Raw genomic sequence first — 10,331 nt, 5'->3', positions numbered from 1 at the left:
AATTTTGTTTTAATTTCTAACTCAAGATCCAAAACAAAACAAAAACTCAGCCATAGTTAGGCTACGCCCAGAGAAGCTACAATTTACGGCGCCGTAAGAGCAGTAAAATGAAGCGCGAAAAATGGGTCCCACGGTGTGTGTAGTGGATGGCCAGACTGAGCTGAAAATATCGCGCAGCAACATCGAACGGGCCAATCTTCGGCGCCGTGTCGCAAACGAATGGACCTGGATCTGGATCCAAATTTGTAGCTCATCTAGCCACAACAATGACCAAAACACTATATTTACATCTCGCGACACGCCGTAATTTACATCCCCGTCTGGGCATGCTTTTTACTGCAGCTACTGCCGCTTCATTTTGCTGATCTTGTCTGGCCGTAGCCTCAATAACCGTACGCTGTCGCTTTTTAGCATTGAGCAATTAATATTTTTTATTTACTTATTAGGAGAAAAACCAGAGAGGATCTAAGAAAACACACTGAAAATGAAATCGAGAAAGTAATTGAGCGAAATAAGGGCCTAAAATGCTTACGACCAAATTTAGGGAAACCACTACTCATTTCAATAAAGGATGAAACAGGACGGGAAGAGAGGAGAAAAGATAAGATATCAGAAGAAGTAGAAAGGTTTTATAAAGAACTATACACCTCAAAAAAGACGCAAACTTCAACACTCAGGAATATATCAAGAAAACAATCAGGAATGTAAACTCAGAAACACTACCAAAAATAGAAAATTATGAAATAGAAGCAGCACTATCACAATTAAAGAACAACAAAGCACCAGGACCAGATGGATTCCTTGCTGAAATGTTGAAAGAAGGGAAAGAAGAAATCTTACAAACATTAAGAAATCTGTTTAATCAGTGTCTACATAAAGGAGAAATACCCGACGAATGGAACGAAAGTCTTACAATCCTGCTATTTAAGAAAGGCGACAGAAAGGACATAAAAACTTACAGACCCATCTCACTGCTGTCGCAAACGTATAAACTATTCATGAGGATTATCAACAACAGGCTAACACAAATTGGACTCGTATCAATCAGTAGAGCAGGCAGGATTCCGAAAGGGATATAGCACCACTGACCATCTTCTAACAATTAGGACACTAATAGAAAAAGCTAACGAATACCATATAGATCTGCACTTAGCGTTCGTTGACTACGAAAAAGCATTTGACAGCGTGGAAATGTGGGTAATAGAAAAAGCTATAAACAACTGTAGAATAGATTCCAGATACAGAATGCTAATACATAATATATATAAGAAAGCAACAATGACAGTACAATTGGAAGAAACCACAAAACCCATACCAATTAACAGAGGAGTGCGACAGGGAGATGTTATTTCTCCTAAACTATTTACATTAGCACTGGAAGATGTTTTCAAAACAATGGAATGGACAAACATGGGAATAAACATAAATGGAAAGAAACTAAACCACCTAAGATATGCAGACGATGTAGTAGTCATAGCATCAAGTTTTGAAGAACTACAAACCATGCTAACCGAACTAGCAAATGAATCCGAACAAATAGGTCTAAAAATGAATTTTGCCAAAACAAAAACAATGACAAACACACAAGACAATAGAAACGTAATACTAAACGACACCACAATAGAAGCGGTTAATGATTATATATATTTGGGACAGATGATAAAAATAAATAAGGAAAACCAAACAGCGGAGGTAAAAAGAAGGGTCAGATTGGCCTGGGCAGGATTTGGAAAATTGAAATGGGTCCTAAAGAATAAAAAAATACAACAATACTTAAAAACAAGAGTGTTTGACCAGTGCATACTCCCAATTCTCACATACGCATGCCAAACATGAACCTTGACCAAGGCAAACATGGATAAAATAATGAAGACACAAAGAACCATGGAGAGAGCAATGTTAGGAGTAAAATTGACAGACAAAAAGCAAAACAACTGGGTCAGAAATGGAACAAAAGTCAAAGACGCAGGCCAACATATAACCAGGCTAAAATGGAGCTTCGCAGGTCATAACGCTAGACAAACGGACAATAGGTGGAATAGCACGATACAACAATGGAGACCATGGACAGGAAAGAGAGCAAGAGGACGACCCCAGATGAGATGGGGAGACGACATTAAAAAGATAGGAGGAACGCACTGGAAACAGTAAGCACTAAACAGAAGCGAATGGAGGAAACTGGGGGAAGCCTATGTTCAGAATTGGACGAATTAAAGGGCAAAAGAAGAAGAAGAATTAATATTTTATACAGTCTCTATTTTAAACATGTTCAAATCGAATTTTGCGATTCCTAATTTCTATTCCTTCCTAGATGATACCTGTCATAATGTTTGTAAATTATGTTTAAACAGATGGTCAGTTGCTGATATTGTTTTCACCAATTTTGAAAAAATGTGAAAATGTTGAATTATCCACGTCCGTCTGTCCGTCTGTCTGTCTGTCTGTCTGTCTGTCTGTGATCACAACTCCTCCGTCATTATACCAGGTAGAATGACAAATGAGGTGTCAAATGAAAGCTTATGCTCTAAGGATGGTACTAAAGGTGATAAATTTAACCTAGGTTGTCTGTCCGTCTGTCCGTCCGACTGCGAATATAACTCCTCCGTCAGTATACCAGGTAGAATGACAAATGAGGTGTCAAATGAAAGCTTATAATCCAAGGATGGTATTAAAGGTGAGAAATTTGACCTAGGCTGTCTGTCCGTCTGTCCGTCTGTCCGTCTGACCCCGAATATAACTCCTCGACGGACAGGTTTGACAACAGGATGGACAACAATTTGAAAACGGACTTCAGGTTTTAGAGTTGCCGTAAGTACTGTTTTAAAGTGCCCGAAGTACTTTAAGCGTATATCATTCAACGTGACTTAGCAAGATGAGAACCAATGTAAAATTTTGGATTTTTTATCATTTTCGGTTAAAAGGTTGTAACCGGAAGTGCCATATTATAGTCGCAGAAATACATGTAACACATCAATCGAAGCCCATTGAAAAGTCGAGTTTGAATCTTTAGTTTCAGTTTTGAAGTCAATTCTGTTTAAACAATTATGACCCAAAGTTTAGTAAAGATAACTCGAAATTAGTAAAATCGTATGTCAATCGACGCAGTTACACGAAGAGTTCAAATATCGACTTCCATTTCTAATTTCAAATACTTTTGGTGAAAACCTAGGACTTACGAAGTCCAATTACTTGTTTTCGCTTTAAATTAAGTTTGGTATTTTGTATTCAATTGACTATATCCTTTTAACGTTGTATCAATTTCAATTAATGGTAACTTCACATGAGCCTGATTGTCTTCTTCTTTTTAACGTCCCTTATCAAATCCCCTTGACGTTTGCGATTATCACACCCAGACTATCTCCTTCTTGAGCTGTTTTCAACAGTTGTTCGACTTCAGGAATTGTTTTCTGTCAATTCTTCTACTTCTTTCGATTTTACCCATCATAATCAGTCGCTTCTACTGATATGATAGCTATCGTTTAGCTTCTGCTGTTGTAGAGAACAGCTTAATTTTGCCTTAAAAAAAATTAAACTGAAATTATATTAAACATAAATATATTGAAATACTTTGAGGAAAGTGTCTTACACGAGGTTATTGGAAAATAATAAAACACCTGTTGTTTCTATTTTTTTGGTATGGGGTATAAAAAATAGGGATCGACCCTAATTGGGGCGTAGTCTTTTAATATTTACACCTTCGTTTAACACGTTAGTCCTGGCGATAGATTTTGTTTGTGTACTTATTTTGACATACCAATAAATTATTTTTTCCCGTTGCTACATTCGAGTGGATATTAGTTTTTCATCGGCAATCGAAAACAACGGAGAAAGGGCATTTAAATTATAAAGAGATTCTGTTTTTTAGATCTTGACTCAGATTTTACTGAGTGGATTTGTACAATTCCATGGTAGTTACCGCAGTTACTTTTGTTCCCTTTTTCTGAATTTTTTATATATTAGATTGGTTACGCTAATTTTAGGGATGCAATTACTGTGTTTTACAAAGGTAAAACCGCTTGGACACTCCAAGATAGTGGCGGCTCGATACAAGTAAAGTAAGTTACTAACAAAATCAATAAAATTCCGAAAAATTGTTTATAATGATCATTCTTCGATCTACGCCCTAACATATCCAAACAAACAGTCGAGAAGAGTTAATTATTTGTCTCATACGACTGGTTGAAAATGAAAGTCAAATATTTGGTCTGCAGTTAAACATATTAAAGATAAAGATCATAATAGTGGATTACATAACAACCATCCACACATAACCACGATTGACCGGTTTGAGGTTGTGAGCTCATACTTATATCTGGGATCATTGATGACAAACACTACAGGAAGAAATAAAACGTGGATGTCATCTAGCAAGACTTGCCATAGGAAAGATGGCCAAAATATGGAAGGACAGTAACATTTCCCGAACTCTACAAATGAGGTTGATCAACTGCTTAATATTCCAAATATGTATGTGAATCATGGACCCTAAGACAAGCGAAAAGAAGAAAAATATATGCCACTGAAATGTTCTGTTGGAGAAAAATCTTAGAATTCCGTAGATCGGAAGACACATGATAAATAATTCCATTTTAAATAAGCTAAAGGTTAGCAAACGTCTCACCAGCAAAGTCCATTTCCAACAATTATTAAAATATTTTGGACATATGAGACCAGACACAGAAAACATGAAAAGCCTTATTATTCAAGGAAAGGTAGAAGGCTGAAGATCGCGAGGAAGGTCCATAACAAGATAGATCGAGCAAATTACAGGAATATGCAAAAGACCTATGTATGAGTTAACAGAAATGGCGATTTCGAGACGAACAATACACGACATCACGATGACCACTACACTCCCTCCGCAGCGCGGGTCAGTATTGAAAAAAGAGATCCAAATAAAAGCTTTGTACAAAATGCCATTTATAATAAGCCACGTCTGATATGGTATTCCTCTTGTGTAACAGTTTTTATAAAAACTCAATGTATAAGGGATTATCGTAGATACCTCGTTCAAGCCACCATGTTTTCTAATTTATTCATTGAAACACCTCCAGAAACTTCATGAATTTCCCAAATTATACCAACCAAGACCGTCGCAAGTTCCTGAGTATTTCAAATTCTGACAACCATAGGTACAACAATGACATTTTTTCTACGTCTCAAAAACTTCCTATATACAGGGTGTAACAAAAATACAGGTCATAAATTAAATCACATATTCTGGGACCAAAAATAGTTCGAATGAACCTAACTTACCTTAGTACAAATATGCACATAAACAAAGTTATAGCCCTTTGAAGTTACAAAATGAAAATTGATTTTTTCGAATATATCGAAAACTATTAGAGATTTTTTAATGAAAACTGATATGTGGCATTCTTATGGCAGGAGCATCTTAAAGAAAAATTATAGTGAAATTTGTGCTTCCCATAAAAATTTTATGGGGTTTTGTTCCCTTAAACCCCCCCAAACTTTTCTGTACGTTCCAATTAAATTATTATTGTGGTACCATTAGTTAAATTCAATATTTTTAAAACTTTTTTGGCTCTTAGTATTTTTTCGATAAGGCATTTTTTATCGAGTTGTGGCTTCTTTTTTAATATGTTTACATAAAAATTTTATGGGGGTTTTGTTCCTTTAAACCCCCCAAATGTTTGTGTACGCTTCAATTAAACTATTACTGGGATACCATTAGTTAAACAAAATGTTTTTAAACCTTTTTTGCCTCTTTGTATTTTTTCGAGAAGGCAACTTTTATCGAGATATGGCTTCTTTTTTAATACGGTTCAAAATATACTAGGTCTGGATCCCGCGTATGAAAAAAAAGTTGATTAATAGCAAGCTGAAAATTTGTTAATAGCTTAAGGGTGTCTAGTCGGATAAACTTTGATACATGGGAACACTGGAACAGGGGCAGCTTTAATTGTGGAACAGGTTAAAAATTTGGAACGGTCACACCACGAAAACGACACATTTATTTTGTCCGACAGAACAGACTTAAACTCTTCGAACAGAGATTAAACTCTCATGCAAAAATCAGACTGCTATTTATCACCAAATGGGCGTTTTACTGAGTGGAACATGTAGAATATGTCAAATGACAGGAATTATGACAGGCAATAAATAGCAGTCTGATTTTTGCATGAGAGTTAAATCTCTGTTCGGAGAGTTTAAGTCTGTTCTGTCGGACAAAATAAATGTGCCGTTTTCGTGGTGTGACCGTTAAAAATTATTAACCTGTTCCACAATTAAAAATGCCCCTGTTCCAGTGTTCCCATATATCAAAGTTTATCCGGCTAGACACCCTTAAGCTATTAACAAATTTTCAGCTTGCTATTAATCAACTTTTTTTTCATACGCGGGATCCAGACCTATACCTAAAAATGTAAATCATACATAAATTTTCATATTATTACAAAGTCTCCATAATCGTACTTAACCATATACAAATATGTGGTGGATTTGACAAATATTCAAAATATCTCGATAAAAACTGAATTTTCGAAAAAGTACTAAGAGCCAAAAAAGTTTTAAAAATATTGTGTTTAAGTAATGGAACTACAATAATAATTTAATTGGAACGTACACAAAAGTTTGGGGGGTTTAAAGGAACTAAACCCCCATAAAATTTTTATAGGGTGTCCAAATTTCACTATAATTTTTTGTTAAGATGCTACTGTCATAAGAATGCCATATGTCCATTTTCAATAAAAAATATTTAATAGTTTTCGATATATTGGAAAAAATCGATTTTCATTTTGTAACTTCAAAGGGTTGTAACTTTTTTTATATGCACATTTGTACTGTGGTAAGTTAGGTTCAATCAAACTATTTTTGGTCCCAGAATATGCGATTAAATTTATGACCTGTATTTTCGTTACACCCTGTAGTATATAATATTACTTATAGTAAGGGAAAAGCGCTGGACCTGACATGCCTCCTATCGAATTAACATACATTATAGATGAGCAGCACATTGATGTTCTACTGATATTCTTGAACTAAATTTATAGCCCATGTGTATTACCCAAAGAATGGTTAACGTCGACCTTTGTTTGTCTCCCCAAAAGAAAAACGCAAGAGAATGCGCCGATTATCGCACCATTAGCTTGATGTCCCATGTACTAAAGTTGCAATTGAAAGTCATCATATATCATAAACTGGACATGACATTAATGATACACCATTTGGGTTTCGCAAAGACCTAGGAACGCGTGAAGCTCTTTTCTCACTTAAAATCCTAATAAAAAGGAGCCAAGACGTCAATCAAGATATATATGTGTGTTTTATTTACTATAATAAAGGTTTTATTTACTATAATAATAAAGTACGACATGAACAATTAATGAATGTCCTGAAATCAAAGAAGATAGACTGCAGTGACATCAGGATCATATCTAATTTAGGTATACTATAAGCAGCGGGCAAAAGTACGTGTTAACGAGCAGGTGTCAAAGGAAATTGAAATTAAACGTGGGGTGAGACAAGAATCGGTCTTGTCACCAGTTCTTTTTAATAATATCTACTCGGAATAGATCCCAAAAACTTGTTTGAGGGTGAAACAGTTGGAATAAAGGTAAATGGAATTCCCATGAACCACATTAGCTATGCGGAAGACACTGTCATCTTAGCTGAAAATATTGAAGATCTTCAGAGACTGGTAAACAGAATTGCAGTGTATAGCCAAGAATACGGTCTAACAATGCACATCAAGGAGACAAAATTTATGAGAATATCTAAAACGCAGAGAAATAACGAGAATATTCTCATAAACGAAACCAATGTCGAACGAGTAGGCCAATATGCATATCTCAGAACAATGATCAACTTCACAAATGATTAATTTCAGGAAATAAAATTAGAATACAAAAGGCTAGAGCTAATTTTAACAAAATGAGAAAAGTGCTCTGCACAAGAGATTGAAGTTAGAGCTAAGAGTATGGTTGTCTAGGTGCTACGTTTCCTGTACTTTGTTTTACGAAACGGAAGCTTAGACCTTGAATGCGGCATCAATGAAAAAACTGAAATCATTCGGGTTGTGGGCATATAGAAGAATTCTGAAAATATCATGGACAGCACACGACAAAAACAAAGAGGTTCTGAGAAAGATGAACAAAGAAATGGAAGTCTTAAATACAATCAAACAAAACCAAAAAATTGGCATACCTCGGACATATTGCACGTGGAGAGAGATACAACTTGCTCCAATTCATTATTCAGGGAAAGATCCAAGGAAAAGGGAACATAGGGAGACGTAGAATATCAGGGCTGCGCAACCTCAGAGAATGGTACGGATACTACGGTGCATCAAATGAACTTTTCAGAAAAGCCGTCTCTAAAGTCCGAATAGCTATGATGATTGCCGACCTTCGTCGCGGAGTTGAAGAAGACGATATCAAAAATTAGTGTTTTTTTAATTGTCTGCACAGTAATCACAAATCTAATTATTAAACATGTTATAAATAGGGAACATATATATTTTTGGGAATGTAAAGTAGATTATTTCCCCAGTTCTCCATTTTTTATTAGCAATTACTTATTACGAATTTAACAAACAGCCATCTACTTTTTTAACATCTCCAGTAAACGTATACGAATATTTAATTACAAAATACTCCCCAGGTAGGTGTAGGAACATAAACCAAACTAGTGATTATGCATGTTGAACACAAACCTTTCAAAAAGGAGCTTTGTGTAGTAAATAACCCCTTTTAAAATAAAAATTGCATTGAATTCCTCTCTTTCTGTTGAAACTCAACCACCCACACGATCCATTTCAGTATAAACAATGGACAGAGGCTACCGTTTATATATTATTCACCAGACGGTAATCCAATATGGCCGTATCTTTGATCTGTCCCGCTCCGTTTTCCATATAACTCGCCGTCTCCATAATTAATTAGAGCTTTAGTTGTACAGCCGATAAGTATAATACCCGGTATACTACAGGTACAACAAGCCTTTGTTTCGCTCACTCGGGAACTTGATATCAGTTCGGTTTAGAGCTTAAAGTCATGTTAACAATACTTTGATATACAAAAGAAGGCAAACATAAACTTTTGCGAGGTGGTCTTGTTTGGAACGCTGTATGAAAATTAAATTATTTTTGTCATGTATTGTTACCGTTGTGGCTAAAAATACACACAGACAAAAAGATAGAAACACAAACAGGATGATAAGATATTAATAAATTAGTTTTCCGCACCTTTAATAGAATAAAGACGCAATATAACGAATAATTAAATTGAATAAAAAAAAGAATAAACTGGGAGCAGTTCATGGATGAATTAATGAATCTTTTAAGGCTTTTGGTCACACGAGCAATAATTTACGGCGTCGTAAGAACAGTAAACCTGATGTGGCATTTGACTAACCAATTGTAGATGAAATAGGGAGTCAACCAACGCCTCGTGTTTACTGCTCTTACGGCGCGGTAAATTATCACCCCGTATGGCCTAAGCGTAAGGAATTGTGTGGACTACAAATACAGAGTGTAACCTAAAAATTAAATTTGAACACCTATGATACCAAACATTTCGTGGAGTATGTCGATAGAGAGAGATTTTTGAATATAATCTGAAGAAAAATACAAAACAAGATAAATATGCATTGAAGACTACGTAAAAAAGTACCACGTATATGTTCATGAAATAATTAATATTCATCATTTTTTTACAGTAACAATATGGAACCTATTGATGTATGTAAATTAGCACGGACCATGTAGGCCAATAACTTGATATTTGTTTACTGACGATGCAATTCTTGAAGCTCCATAACATGTTCTTTGCTAACTCTATTTAATTCGGGTCTACCCTAAAATCTCGACTTCCAAAATCCAGACACGCCAGAATCCCGACACGCCAAAATCCCGATACGCCAGAATCCCGACACGCCAAAATCCCGACAGCCAAAATCCCGACAAATCAAAAATCCCGCCAGATTTTCAAAACTATAATACATAGTATCTATCTATTTTTGTTACCTTATTGTTTTGTTGTTTTTTTTTAGTTTACCATTTATTATGAACTAATTTTGTATAATCAAACATACAATACATGTACAATCATACAAAATATAATCAAATCATCAATTCAAGTTTACTTTCATATGATAGATAATAATAGATATTATCAAGTCACTTACAACCGTCCGTTTCAGTAAGTATAGCTTTTACATTATAAAATGAAGTGTTTAATAATTTTCGATGGGAAAGGGAGGATTATGTGGATGAGAACACAAGAAATCTATTTGGCAGTATATCTAATAGTGAAGTAAGCGAAGCTGTATAAGGGACAAATCTGGAACCTTACAAAAAGTTGTGAAGACCA

Source organism: Diabrotica virgifera, chromosome 6 (genome assembly GCF_917563875.1).
Source record: "Diabrotica virgifera virgifera chromosome 6, PGI_DIABVI_V3a".
NCBI lineage: Eukaryota > Metazoa > Arthropoda > Insecta > Coleoptera > Chrysomelidae > Diabrotica > Diabrotica virgifera.
The sequence above is the reverse complement of the archived record's forward strand: the minus strand, read 5'-3'. Positions refer to the sequence as shown.